The 15,816-nt window shown below is 35.8% G+C and overlaps 1 protein-coding gene and 1 pseudogene across 1 annotated transcript in view; both read right to left on the reverse strand.

Moving 5' to 3' along the window:
• LOC103073705 (protein lin-9 homolog) overlaps window positions 1–15,816 on the reverse strand; it is a gene marked incomplete at its 3' end in the record, with an annotated part of 74,442 nt that overhangs the window by 10,530 nt on the left and 48,096 nt on the right. The window lies entirely within an intron of this gene.
• LOC103071408 (WD repeat, SAM and U-box domain-containing protein 1 pseudogene) lies at window positions 12,731–14,085 on the reverse strand (annotated as a pseudogene).

Below are 15,816 nucleotides of genomic sequence, written 5' to 3' on the forward strand. Positions count from 1 at the left end.
ACAGTAAAAAGGAAGTAGGAGAAAATGGAGCTATATTGGAGTAAATCTGCTATATTTTATCAGAATTAATTCAGTATTAATCTTAATTAGATTGTGATATGTTAAAACTGCATATTGTACTTCCCAGAGCAACTAACACACACATACACACAAAACCCTCAAAAAATACCTAAAAATAACAGAGAAATTAAAATTGTATACTACATTTGTATAGTAATATACAAATACTAACTATATAACTATACTAAGTAAAATTTGTTAACTAATTGTATCCTAAACAGTATTTGTTTAACACAAAAGAATGCAGGAAAGGAGGTAAAGGAAAATAACGAATATGAGACATATTGTAAACAAATAGCACAACGACAGGCATAAATGCAAGCATATCAATTATTACATAAAATGTGAATAGACTAACCACTGATCAAAAAGCAGAGGGTGAAAGGGGTCAAAAGGTATAAACTTCCAGTTATAAAATAAGTAAGTCTATATATAATATATAACCAATAAGGACCTACTGTACAGCACAGAGAACTACACTCAATATCTTGTAATAACCTATAATGGAGAAGTATACATACACACACACACATGCACGCACACACACGTATACACATATAACTGAATCACTCTGCTGTACACCTGAAACTAACACATTGTAAATCAACTATATTTCAATAAAAAAATTTTTTTAAATTGTAAAGGTACAAAAAACAAACAAAAAAAGTCATGGGGAAGTAATGTACAACATGGTGACTATAGTTAATAATACTGAATCCTATACCTGAAAGTTGCTAAAAAAGTAGATCTTAAAAGTTGTAACATTTTTGGTAACTATGTGTGGTAATGGATATTAACTAGACTTACTGTGGTGATCATTTCACAATATATACAAATATTGAATCATATGCTGAACAGCTGAAATTAATATGATGTTAGATGTCAATTACACCTCAATAAAAAATACAGTTAGATAAAAATTTCTTAAATTTTTAAGAAGGCAGAGGTTTGCAGACTGACTTCAATAGAACAAGACTCATCTATAAGCTGTTTATATATTTCTACATGCGTCTGAGACACACTTGAGATTCACAGATTCAAATAGGTTGAAAGTAAAGGATGGAAAAAGATTTACCACAGTAACAACAGGTACTGAAATGGCTATATTAATGAAAATTTAAAATAAGGGATACTACTGGAAACAAAGAGGAACATTTCATAATGGTAACAGGGTCAATGTATCAGGAAAATATGACAAATATAAATATATATGCACCTTAACAGAGCACCAAAATACCTGAAGCAAAATCTGATGAAATGGTAAAGAGTTCAACAATTATAGTTAGAGATTTTAATATTAATCTTTCAGTAACTGATACAACAATAAAACAGAAAATCAATAAGAATATGGAAGACATGTACAACACTATCAACCAATTTGACCTAACATATACACAATGCTCAACCCAACAGCAAAATACAGTCTTTTGAAACATACATGGGGCATTCTCTAAGATAGACAAAATGCTAGGTCATAAAACAAGTCTCAACAACTTTAAAAGAAGTAAAATCATACAAAGTACTTTCTCCAACCGCAACAAAATGAAATCAGAAATCAGTGAGTCTTCACCAAGCAGGCTTGGTTATACAAAATAAACTGAGAGAATACTTATAATACGAAAAGTATAAGAACTCAAATATAATTTGGAGGGAGGAACATCTTATGTTCTGGCATATACTGTATACTTACATACATCAAACTTTAGAGGGAGATTTATAAAACTTTAGGGGAAACTCACTTTCTACACTTCTGTGTTTTTTTATTCTTTTTTTGTTTTTGAGAATGCATTGCCTTTATAAATCAAGAAAAGAAGATATTTCCATATTTTTATATGGATGTCATTTATGTCCCTCTACCACAGATGAATATTTGAAGTCATGCTCCCCTATTATTACAGGAGTATCTATCTGTTCAAGTGACAGCTAAATTCTATCCAGTTTTACTTAACTGGCTCAAAGACTTTTAAAAATACTTAAACTTTTGTCTCTAAGGCAGCCCTCTCCTTAACAGCCATTTCCAGATTACTGGTGCTGACAATGCAAAGCTAAAAAAACAAAAACAAAAAGCAGCAACCTAAGTTAGTATACATGGTCACTAAGGGATGAAAAGCAGATTCTCAGTCAGAATGCCAAGTTCAGGAAAGTAAGAAAAAAATGCTGTTGTGGTTATCAGCATTATCCTAAGGCTTTGAGAATATTTTATAATAAGAAAAAAATTCAAAAACATCCTTTAGGTAGGGTAAATCCTATTAATCCATAAATCCTATTAGCTGATTATCTCAGGACAATGTCCATTTACACCTGTTATCCTACTTCAGTTATTCACAGCACCTCCTATTCTTTCAGAAGATGCTTACTTGGGTGATAAATTATATGGTCACTCTACCTCTTTGACCGTTTATAAGGTCAAATACACAATGCAAAAAAAAGAGACAATTTTTCAAGCACAACAGAAGGTTTGCTGGGAATCTGGTGAACATACCTAATGGCATCCAAAAATCCAAGTTTAGAAAGTAATTTCATTATAAACAAACATCAAGGGACAACTTTAAATATTATTGGTCAGAGCCTCAGCTTTGGGCCAGGATTCAGAATTTGGGTTAACCAGCAGCTGTCAAATCTTAACTCTACATTTACTTCTATAAATCACATCTTTCATATCTTCCAAATCACATCTTCCATATTGTCCTTGATGACTTCCTTTCCCATAATCCTTTGACTTAGATAAACTACTTAAACTACATTACTTTTAGGACAGTTCTGAATTTTACAATTTCTTAACAAACCAATGATTTTAAAATCTCTTTTTATACCCTGACTTCTCTGACTACACAGAGTTCTAGAACTATTCAGAGCAACGGACACCTTATGAACAACTTCCTGTACAATGTGGTTGAAATATCATGTCCAGACGTTTCCCCAAGACTTTTCCACTATTCAAATTTTCCATCATTTTGGTGTTTGTCAAAACACTTGCGTTCTTAACTCTGTAACTAAGAATCACTTGTCGTCACTTTTTACCTGTCTTCTTTGCGCCTACTGCAAAATCTTTAATATAGTTACTTTAAAAATTCCTTTGTTGTTGTTATTGAGGAAAAGTCTACTACTCCTTCTTTACTAAAAAATTTCTTTCCAGCAAGGAATGTGGAATTTTGTTTGTTTATATACTTTTCTTTTCTAGGTAAAATTTACATACAGTAAAATGAAAATGTAAGTGTATAATCCTATAAGTTTTGACAAATGAAATCATCCATCTTTAAAGTCACGGAATATTCTTATTATCCCAGAAAGTTCCCCCTTCCTAGGCAATCCTTTCTTCAGGAGCAACCTCTTTTCTGATGATATTTTTCTACCATAAATTAATTTTGCCTATTCTACAACTTCATATAAACGGAACCATACAATATGCATTCATTAGCTTTCAGCTTCTTTTGCTCGTCATACTGTCTGAAGTTAATCTATATGTCAGTAGTTAGCTCCTTTTTATTGTCAATTTGTATCCCAGTGTAAGAAAATATCATGTTATGTTTATCCATTCGCCTGTTGTTGGGTTGATTCCAGGTTCTGACTATAAAATTAAAACAAAGATGCTATAAACATTCTTGTACATATCCTTCTGTGAACAGCAATTTTCATTTCTCTTACTTAAGTATCTTGGAGCAGAACTGCTGGATCACAGGACAGACATAAGTTGAATTTTATTAAAAATTGTCATGCTTTACTCCAAAGTGGTATACCATCCTAACAACAATGTATATGAATTATGGTAGCTCCACATCCTTGTCAACATTTGATGTTATCAGTAGTTTCAATTTTAGCCATTCTGGTGTGTGTAGTGGTATTTCATTATGATTTTAATTTGCACTTCCTTGATGACTACTCATGTTGAGTGCTTTTTCATGTGCTTATTGGCCATTCATACATCTTCCTCTGGGAAGTCTCTACTCAAGTGTTTTGTCTATTTTTTGAATTGGATTACTTATGTTTTTATTACTAAATAATAGAGTTCTTTATGTTTTCTAGATATAGTCCCTTTTCATATATATGATTTGGAAATATTTTTTTCCCAGTATATGGCTTGCCTATTTATTTTCTTAATGTTGGCTTTTAGTGGGCAGAAGTTTTAAATTTAAGTTAAACCTAAAAATCACCTTTATTTTTCTTTTTTGATAATTACTTTTTTGTCAGATCCAAGAAATCTCTGCCTACTTACAGATCACAAGATATTTTCCTGTGTTTACTTATAGAAGCTTTATAGTTTTGGCTTTTATGTTTAGCCCTTTGGTCCATCTTAGATTAAGTTTTTTGTATAGCATGAGGAAAGGTCAAGGTTCATTTTATTTCCATATATATACCTAGTTGATCAATCATTATTTATTGAAATGCCCTTCCTTTCCATTGAAATGCTTTGGTACCTTCAGAAAGTCAACTGGACATATGTGTGGATCTATTTCTGGATTAAACTATCCTTCCCATTTTCACAGACATTAGAATAAGCATGACAATTTCAAAAAAAAAGGAAAAGAAAAGAAAAAGAAAAAGAAAAAGAAAAGGCCTGCTGTGATTTAGACTGTTTACCTCTAAGATCAGTCTTGGCAGAGCTGACATTTTTAACAATACTGAGTTTTCCAATCCATGACATGTTTTATCTCTCTAATTATTTAGGTTTTTTATGCTATTGTCAATAGTGTCATTTTTTAAAATGTCATTTTCCAGTTGTTGCCTTATTATACAGAAATACAACTAATTTTCATATTGATTTTATATCCAAAGACCTTGCAAAAAAATTCATCTCATTAATTCTAGTCCTTGATTTGTGGATTCCTTAGGATTTTCATATGGGTAATCATGTCATCTGTGAAAAGAGACAGTTTTACTTCTTCCAAACTTTATGATTTCTATTTTTTTTCTTGTATTATTTCACTGCATCTAGCAGAATACTGTATACAGATCCTAAGTGTATCCTTGCATTGTTCCCCGTCTTAGTGGCACAGCATTCAAAATTTCACCACTAAGTATGTAGCTGCACATAGATTTTTTCATATATTAACTTTGTCAGGTTGAGGAAGTTCCCTTTTATTTCGAGTTTTTGAGAGTTTTATCATGAGTGGGCATTAATACTGTCAAATGATTTTTTGTTATCTATTGATAGGACCATGTGGTTTTTCCACTTTATGCTACTAAATATGGGGAATTACATTAGTTGATTTTTAAAAACAGACTTCCTTTTTAGGAGCAGTTTTAAACACACAGCAAAATTTAGAGGAAAGTACAGAGTTCCCATACATGCCCTACCTTTAGTCTCCCTAAGAGCTTCCCCTACTATCAACCCATATAGCTCCTGCCTAACACACCCAACAGGCTCTCCCACTATCAACATCCCACACCAGAGTGGTACATTTTGTTAGCTGATGAACCTACACTGAAACATTATTATCACCCAAAGTTTACAGTTTACATTAGGGTTCACTCTTGGCGTTGCACATTCTATAAGTTTTAACAAACGTATAAGGGCATGTACCTGCCCATCATCACAGTATCACTCAGAGCAGTCTCACTGCCCTAAAAAACCTCTGTGCTCCACTTATTAATCCCTCTTCCCACTAGCCCCTGGTAATAACTCATCTTTCAACTGTCTCCATAGTTTTACCTTTTCTAAAATATCATACAGCTGGAATCATTCAGTATGTAACCTTTTCAGATTGGCTTCATTCACCTAGTAATATGCACTTCAGGTTCCTCCATCTCTTTTCATGGAATTTTGTTATTATTATTATTATTATTTTTAGGCCATGCCACACAGCTTGTGGGATCTTAGTTACCTAACCAGGGATCGAACCCAGGCCCCCGGCAGTGGAAGTGCAGAGTACTAACTACTTGACCACCAGGGAATTCCCTCTCATTTCATTTTAGCTTCAAATAATATTCCATGTCTGGATGTATCAGTTTATTCATCTAATGAAGGACATAGTGGTTCCTTCCAACTTTTGGCAATTATGAATAAAGCTGCTATAAACATCCATGTGCAGGTTTTTGTGGAGAAATAAGTTTTGAACTCATTTGGGTAAACTCCAAGGAGTGTGATTGATGGACTGTGTGGTAAGAATATGTTTAATTTTGTAAAAAATTGCCAAACTGTTTTCCAAAGTGGCTGTACCATCTTGCATTCCCACCAGTAATTATATAAGTTCCTGTGCTCCACATTCTCATTTGGTGTTGTCAAGTTCTTGATTTTGGCTATTCTAATAGGTGTAATGGTATTTCATTGTTTCAATTTGCATTTCCCTGATGACATATGATGTGACATATCTTTTCATGTGCCTATTTGCCATTTGTATATCTTTTCTTTTTTTAAAAATTGAGGTGACATTAATTTATAAGATCATACAAGTTCCAGGTGTACAACATTATATTTTGACTTCTATATATATTACATCATGCTCACCACCAAAAGTTTAGTTTCCATCCGTCACCATATGACAGACGCCCTTTACTCATTTTGCCCTTTTCCCAACTCCTTCCGCTCTGGTAACCATACTACTCTGTTCTCTGTATTTATGTTTGTTTTCATTTTGTTTATTAATATTCTACATATGAGTGAAATCATATGATATTTGTCTTTCTTTGACATTTCACTTTGTATAATACCCTCAAGATCCATCCATATTCTCACAACTGGCAAGAATTCACTTTTTCATGGCTGAATAGTATTCCACTCTATATTTTACACACACACACACACACACACACACACACACACACACACATCTTTATCCATTTATCCAACAGTGGGCACTTAGGTTGTTTCCATATCTTGGCTATTATAAATAATGCTGTGATGAACATAGGGGTGTATGTAACTTTTTGATTTGGTGTTTTTGTATTCTTTGAATAAATACTCAAAAGTTAAATAGCTGGATCATATGATAGTTCTTTTTTTTTTTTTTTTTTGCAGTACATGGGCCTCTCACTGTTGTGGCCTCTCCCATTGTGGAGCACAGGCTCCGGACGCGCAGGCTCAGCGGCCATGGCTCACGGGCCCAGCCGCTCCGTGGCATGTGGGATCTTCCCGGACTGGGGCATGAACCCATGTCCCCTGCATCGGCAGGCGGACTCCCAACCACTGTGCCACCAGGGAAGCCCATGATAGTTCTTTTTTGTGTGTGTGTTATAGTTCTATTCTTAATTTTTTCAGGAATCTCTGTACTTTTTTGCCATAGTGGCTGCACCAATTTATATTCCCACCAACAGTAAGAGAGTATATCTTCTTTGGTGAGGTACCTGGTCAGACCTTTTCTCCATTTTTTAATCAGGTTGTTAGCTTTCCTATTTATTAAGTTTTAAGAGTCCTTTGCATATTCTGGATAACAGTCCTTTATCAGATATGTCCTTTGCATACATTTTGCCCCAGTCTGTGGCTTCTCTTCTCATTCCCTTGACATTGATTATTTTTTCAATTACTTTGTTGTAGTAAAATATACTAAATAGTTATCATCTTAACCGTTCTTAAGTGTAGAGTTCAGTGGTATTAAATATTAATAACGTTGTTCAATCATCACTCATATCTATAACCCTTTTCATCTTGTAAAACTGAAACTCTATACCCATTACAGGAACTCCCCATTCATCCCTCCCCCCCCAGCCCCTGGCAACCACCATTCTACTTTCTGTCTCTATGACTGTTTCTATTGTAAGCAGCTCATATAAGTGGAATCACAGGGTACTTGTTTTTTTCTGACATTTCACTTATCAATGCCCTCATGATTCATCCATGTTGTTGCAAATGGTAGGATTTTCTCCTTTTTAAGGCCAAATAATATTCCACTGTATATACAGTTGACCCTTAAACAGCACAAGTTTGAACTTCAGGGGTCCACTTACACACAGATTTTTTTCAGTTGTAAATACTACTGTACTGTATGATCCATGATTGGTTGAACCTGCAGATATGTAACTGCAGATATGGAGGGCTGAGTGTTTGTGAATTTTAGACTGCACGGGAGATCAGCACCCCTACTCCCCGCATTGTTCAAGGGTCAACTGTATACACCATATTTTCTTTTTCCATTCATCTGTCAGTGGACACTTAGGCTGTTTCCATGCCTTAGTTATTGTAAATAATGCTGCAACGAACATGGGGGTGCATGTATCTTATGGAGATAGTGAGTTTGTTTCCTTTGGATAAACACCCAGAAGCAGAATTGCTGGATCACATGGTATTTCTATTTTTAATTTTTTGAGGAACTTCCTTACTGTTTTACATAGTGGCTGCACTGATTTACATTTCCACTACCAATCCACAGGGTTCTCTTTTCTCCACATGCTTTCCAACACTTGTTATTTCTTGCCTTTTTGATAATAGCCATTCTAACAGGTGTGAGGTGCCATCTCACTGTGGCATTTCCCTGATGATTAGTGATGTTGAGCATCTTTTCATGTACCTGTTCGCCATCTATGTGTCATGTTTGGAAAAATGTCTATTCAGCTCCTCTGCCCATTTTCTAATCAGGTCATCTTTTTGTTGTTGAGTTGTATGAGTTCCTTACATATTTTGAATATTAACTTCTTATCAGATATATGATTTGCAAATCTTTTCTCCCATTCTGTAGGTTGCCTTTTTATTTTGCTGATTGTTTCTTTGGCTGTGTAGAAGCTTTTTATAGTTTGATGTAGTCCTACTTTCTGATTGTTGCTTCTATTCCTTTGCTTTTGGTGTCATCTCCAAAAAAAAAAAAAAAATCATTGCTAAGACCAATGTCAAGGAACTTTTCCTCTGTGTTTTCTTCTAGTAATTTAATAGTTTCAGGTCTTACATTTAAGACTTCATTCCACTTTGAGTTAATTTTTGTGAGAGGTGTAAGATAGGAGGCCAGTTTTATTCTTCTGCATGTGAATATCTAGTTTTCCCGAGACCATTTATCGAAGAGACTGTCCTTTCCCCATTGAGTATTCTTGGTTGCCTTGTCAAATATCAGTTGACCATATATTCATGGGTTTTTTTTTGGGGGGGGGTTCAGTTCTGTTCCATTGGTTTATGTGTCTATTTTATGCCAGTCCCATACTATTTTGATTACTATAGTTTTGTAATATAGCTTGAAATCAAGACATTTGAGTGTTCCAACTTTGTTCCTCTTTCTCAAGATTGCCTTGATTAGTCAGGTCTTTTGTGGTACCACATAAATTTTAGGACTGATTGTTGTATATCTGTAAACAATACCACTGGAATTTTCATAGGGATTGCACTGAATCTATAAATGGCTTTAGGAAGTATGAACTGTTTAAAACAATATTAAGTTTTCCAATCCATGAACATGGGATATCTTTCCTTTTATTTTTGCCTTCTTCAATTTCTTTCATCAATGTCTTGTAATTTTCAGTGTACAGATGTTTTACATCCTTGGTTAAAATTATTCCTAAGTATTCTATTACTTTTGGAGCCATCGTGAATGAGACCGTTTCCTTATTTTCTTTTTCAGATATTTTGTCTTTAGTGTATAGAAACACAACCGATTATTGTATGTTGGTTTCATATCCTGGCTTTACTGAATTCATTTACCAGTTCTTATAGTTTTTTGTAGAGTCTTTAGGGTCTTCTCTATATAAGATCATGTCATCTGCAAACAGAGATAATTTAACTTCTTCCTTTTGGATTTGACACCTTCTTTTTCCTTGCCTGACTGCTCTGGTTTGGACTTCCAGCACTATATTGTCACACTTGTCTTGTTCTTGATCTTTAGAGAAAAAGCTTTCACTCTTTTCCTGTTGAGTATGATGTTAGCTGTGGGCTTGTTCTTTAGCTTCTTAAGGTAAAAATAGAAATTTAAACCTTTTAAAAATGTATATAAGCATTTTCTTCTGATGTAAGTATTTAAAAATGTAAAAGTTTTCTCTATATACTTCTTTAGCTGCATGCCACAAATATTTATATTTGGTATATTTATTATCTTTCAATTTAAAATATTTGTGATTTTCCCTTGAGATTTTCTCCTTTTACTTATGAATTATTTAAAGTATGATGTCTCATTCCCAAATACTTGGATGTTTTCAGAGATCTTACTGTTTCAATTTCTGATTAAATTCTGTTGTGCTCAGAGAAATTCTGTACACTGTATATGATTTCAATCTTTCAAAATTTATTGACATGTGTTAATAGGCCAGCATATGATTTATGCTGACAAACAAAGCCTAAGCGTGTGCAAAGATTATATATTCTGCAGTTTTGGGGTACACTGTTCTAAAAATATCAATTAGATATCATGATTGGTAGTGCTATTCTTTTTTTTTTTTAATTAATTTATTTTATTTTTGGCTGCATTGGGTCTTCATTGCTGCGTGTGGGCTTTCTCTAGTTGCAGTGAGCAGGGGCTACTCTTCATTGCAGTGCACAGGCTTCTCATTGCGGTGGCTTCTCTTGTTGCAGAGCACGGGGTCTATGCATGCGGGCTTCAGTAGTTGTGGCCCGCGGATTCTAGAGCACAAGCTCAGTAGTTGTGGCACACAGGCTTAGTAGCTCTGCGCCATATAGGATCTTCACAGACCAGGGCTCGACCCCATGTCCCCTGCATTGGCAGGCAGATTCGTAACCACTGTGCTACTAGGGAAGCCAAGTAGTGCTATTCTAATTCTCTATAGTTGTACTGATTTTTTTTCTTGTTCTCAATTACTGGTAGAGAGTTGTTAAAATCTACAACTATAATCGTCAACCTGTATATTTCTTCCTTTAGTTGTCTTACTTTTTGCTTTAAGTATTTTGAACTTCTGTTATTAGAGGCCTACTAAAAAATATATATTAGGATTTGTTGTGTTCTTCTAATGAAGTGCTCTTTCAATCATTATCAAGTATCTCCTCTCTCTGGTAATACTCTTTGTCTTGAATACTATTTTGTCTGATGTTAACATAGCCACTTCAACTCCCTATTGTTAATATTTGATTTGCATATATTTTTCATTCTTTTGCTTTTAACCTGTCTGTGATTTTTATATTTCAAGTACAGCTCTTGAAGACAGCACATACAGTTGACCCTTTAACAACATGGGGATTAGGAATGGTGATATCACCTGAGCAGCTGAAAATCTGTGTATAACTTTTAACTCAAGAGTATAACCCAAAACTTAACTACTAATAGCCTACCGTTGACTGCAAGCCTTACAGATAACATAAACGGCAATTAACATGTATTTTGCATGTTATATGTACTATACACTGTATTCTTACAATAAAGTAAGCTAGGGATAAAAAAAGTTATTAAGAAAATCATAAAGAAGAGAAAATACATTTATAGTACTGTATATTTTTATCAATACCATAAGTTTTCATCATCTGTTTACAAGATGAATCATGTCTCAGTACCTACATCAATGTTGTCTTATATGATATTACAAAATGCTTTACACGTTGCGCATATTACTAAAACTAGACATCAAAAAAAGAAAAGATAATGTGAAAAAGAAATTCATCTTTATTTACAGGTACAATGATTCATGCATTGACAATGAAGAAAAAGCAATACAAATTGCTTTATAGTAGTCTAGTGTAATCAATATGATGGCTTCATGGTAGCCTGGCATATACATTAATGAATGAATCATTATAAAAATTTTATGGCATACAGTTTTACTGTCATATTCATAATACAGTATTAAAACACTTTCATTTTAAAAAAATTGAGGTATAGTTGAATTACAATATTATATTAGTTTCAGGTATACAACACAGTGATTCAAAATTTTATAGCTTATACTTCATTTAAATTTATCACAAAATATTGGCTATATTCACTGTGCTGTACAATACATCCATGTAGCTTATTTATTTTATACTTAGTAGTTTGTACCTCTTAATCACTTACCCCTATCTTTCCCCTCCCCTCCCCTGCTCCTCACTGGTAACCACTAGTTTGTTCTCTACATCTGTGAGTCTGTTTCTGTTTTATTAGCAACAAAGGTTACTTCCATATCTTGGTTATTGTAAATAATGCTACTGTGAACACTGGGTTGCATGTATCTTTTCAAATTAGAGTTTTCATCTTTTCTGGATGTACACCCAGGAATGGAATTGATGGATCATACGGTAGCTCTGTTTTTACTTTTTTGAGGCACCTCCATACTGCTTTCCACAGTGGATACACCAACTTACATTCCTGCCAGCAGTGTACAAGCACTCCCTTTTCTCTACATCCTTACCAACATTTGTTAATGGTGGTCTTTCTGATGACAGACATTCTGACAGGTGTGAGGTGATATCTCATTGTGGTTTTGATTTGCATTTCTCTGATGATTAGTGATGTTGGGTATCTTTTCATGTGCCTGTTGGCCATCTGTATGTCTTCTTTGGAAAAATATCTATTCAGGTCTTCTGCTCATTTTTTAAAATCAGGTAGTTTTTTCAATATTGAGTTGTATGAACTATTTATATATTTTGGATATTAACCCCCTATTAGTCGTATCATTTGAAAATATTTTCTCCCATTCAGTAGGCTGTCTTTTCATTTTGCCAATGGTTTCCTTTGTTGTGCAAAAGCTTTTAAGTTTAATTAGGTCCCATTTGTTTATTTTTGCTTGTTTCCCTTGCCTTAGGAGACGGATCCAAAGAAATATGGCTACGATTTATAACAAACTGTGTCCTGCCTCTGTTTTCTTTCTTTTTTTTTTTGCAATATAAAATAAAGTTTTATTTTTGATGTGTCTCCAGCCATCAATCAATGGCCATTTTCAGAGTCCTATTTGGTATAAGTACCACTGAAGGAAGAACAAGATTTGTCATGGGACTTGTAAGTTTCTTTTTGCTGATCCAATTTTCCACTGCTTCCTTTTCGTATGAATAGCCATCTGATGCAATGACAGGATCTTTCAAAAGCTCGCTAGTTATTGGACATATAAATTCATCAGGAATTCCAGAAGAAAGCGTCTTCATCTTTGTCCTGAGCTGTTCAATTTTCTGCAGAACTTTACTATGCAGCCCTAGAGATTCAATTTTCAAATCATCAGCTAGACTTTCTTTTGTAAGATTCAACAGTTCTCGTCCACCAATGTTATTCATTTTGAAAATACCAACAAGGTCTTTTAAACCTTGTGCACAAAGCCAGTTTGAGACATCGTCCTCTGACCAATCTTCAGTAAATTGCTTTGGTTGATCTTCTGTGATCCTTGCTTGGCAAGGTGTTTCCAGGTCAAACTGCCAGATATTCACTGTTTTGTCCACTGAACCAGTAGCAAGTAAAAGGATATTGGGTGCAAAGGCACAAGTTGTGACATACCTGGTGTGCTGAGTCAAGGTGTGAAGTATATTCTCAGTATTAGTATCATACACTATGACAGACTTATCCACTGATCTGAGGTATGGGTAAAGGAAATAACCCAAATTTTGATCTGGCAATCCTGACCACATCATGCCAGTTGAAAGAACTGAAGACCTTGTTCTCCACCAGAAACTGGCTGTGAAGAAAAATTGCAGCAGGTAATTCCAAGATCATGTGCTTTTTCACTATGCAGACACCACATTTTATCATCCCACACTGTTGAATCTCCACACGAGGAGCCAGTGACAAAGAGGTTTCCATTAGGAGAAAATGCACAGGCCACCAAAGAGCCATCCTTAACACTAGCACATCTATATAACTTGTATGACTGTGCATTCCACAAAACAACAGTTCCACCAGCTGCCCCTGATACCAAACAAGTGGAGTCTGGGGAAAACCGGCAAACCCTCACGGGGCTACCACTGGGCTCTTCCATCACTGCCAAAGTCTGTCCGTTTTGAGTATCCCATAAGACACTGGTACCATCTGTTGAACATGAAGCCAAAATATGTCCTGAAGTGGAGAAACAGCAGCAGTGGACAGCAGAGGTGTGAAACTTCAATGGAGAGTGTGGCAACTCACTAAAGTCACTCAGGGAGTACAGGCGAATTGTTTTGTCCAAGGAGCAAGTGGCCAAGAGGGAAGAGGAGAAGGCACAGCAGTTGACATTATCATCACGATCTGCTAACGTGTGAATTAGTTTCACCATGTTCTTTATTTGAAGTAAAATATCCTGGTGTGGGCGTCCACTTAAACCTCAGCCGTCAAGCCAAACAATTTCCGGTCATATCCCGGATCAACTCGCCAGTGTGAACACATGCATACCCATCTAATGCAAGGCAAACCCGAAATGTGCCAAGAATCCTCCAACATAAAGCTCGAGACCTACTCCCACCATGCCCACGTGGGGACCAAGGATTTGCCCAACTCTTGAGAGCCAACCAGGCCTCAGCGGACCGAGTGACCCACGGCAGGAGAACAGCTGGCGGGGAGCAGGGTCTTCCGGAGCACGGGGACCGGCGCTCGGGTTGGTGGGGAGGGGTGGAAGCCAGCTGGGGCTTTCATGCCCCGCCGTGAGGCGCCACCCAGCTCCCAGACCAAGGCCGCAAAACCATGCATCGCTCTGGTCAAGGTCTCAGCAGGTCCCTGGCACATGCTTAGAACCTGACGCCAAGAAATGGAGGGTTTAGACACCTTGAGCGGGGAAGCTCAGCGGGCTGACCCCAGTCAAGGTCCCCCACCTGCCTCCACCACTGTTAAACTGGCCCATGGGCACTGCCCCTTTCACCTCAAAGACCCACGATGCCTGGGATCAGAGCTCAGATGCTGGCGAGTGGCACAGGGCACGTGACACGCAGGTGAGGTGGGCCTGTTTGCTTTTTTTTAAAGTAGTTTAATTTATTTAAAACTACATTTTAAAAATTATTTATTTATTTTTGGATAGTTACAGAAGTCAAGGGATCTCGACTTATTTTTGGCTGCGCAGCATGTGGGATCCTAGTTCTGTGACCTGGGATCAAACCCGCACCGCCTGCACAGGAAGCATGGAGTCCTAACCACTAGACCACCAGGGAAGTCCCTGCCTATGTTTTCTTCTAGGAGTTTTTTGGTTTCTGGTCTTACATTTAAGTCTTTAAACCATTTTGAGTTTATTTCCATATGTGGTGTGAGAAAATGTTCTAATTTCATTCTTTTACATGTAGCTGTCCAGTTTTCCCAGCACCACTTATTGAAGAAATTCACTTATTGAAGAAACTGTCCTTTCTCCACTGTATATTCTTGCCTCCTTTGTTGTAGATTCATCAACCATAAGTGTGTTGGTTTATTTCTGGGCTCTCTAGTCTGTTCCATTAATCTATGTGTCTGTTTTTTTGCCAGTACCATACTGCTGTGATTACTGTAGCTTTGTAGTATACTCTGAAATCAGGGAGTGTGATACCTCTGTTCTGTTCTTCTTTCTCAAGATTGTTTTGGCTATTCAGGGTCTTTTGTGTTTCCATACAAATTTTAAAATGATTTGTTCTAGTTCTGTGAAAAATGCCATTCGTATTTTGATAGGGATGGATTGAATCTCTAGATTATCTTGGGTAGTATGGTCATTTTAACAATATTAATTCTTCCAATCCAAGAACATGGTATATCTTTCCATCTGTTTGTCTCATTTTCGATTTCTTTCATCAGCGTCTTATAGTTTTTGGAGTACACGTCTTTACCTCCTAGGTTAGATTTATTCCTAGGTATTTTATTCTTTTTGATACAATTGTAAATGGGATTGTTTCATTAATTTCTCTTTCTAATAGTTCAGTGTCAATGTACAGAAATGCAAGAGATTTCTGTATGTTAATTTTTTTATCCTGTAACTTTACTGAATTCATTGATGAGCTCTAGTAGTTTTTTGGTGGTGTCTTCAGGATTTTCTATGTATTGTATCATGTCATCTGTAGACAGTGACACAGCG

This window comes from Lipotes vexillifer, unplaced genomic scaffold (assembly GCF_000442215.2).
Source record: "Lipotes vexillifer unplaced genomic scaffold, Lipotes_vexillifer_v1.1 scaffold64, whole genome shotgun sequence".
NCBI classification, from domain to species: domain Eukaryota; kingdom Metazoa; phylum Chordata; class Mammalia; order Artiodactyla; family Lipotidae; genus Lipotes; species Lipotes vexillifer.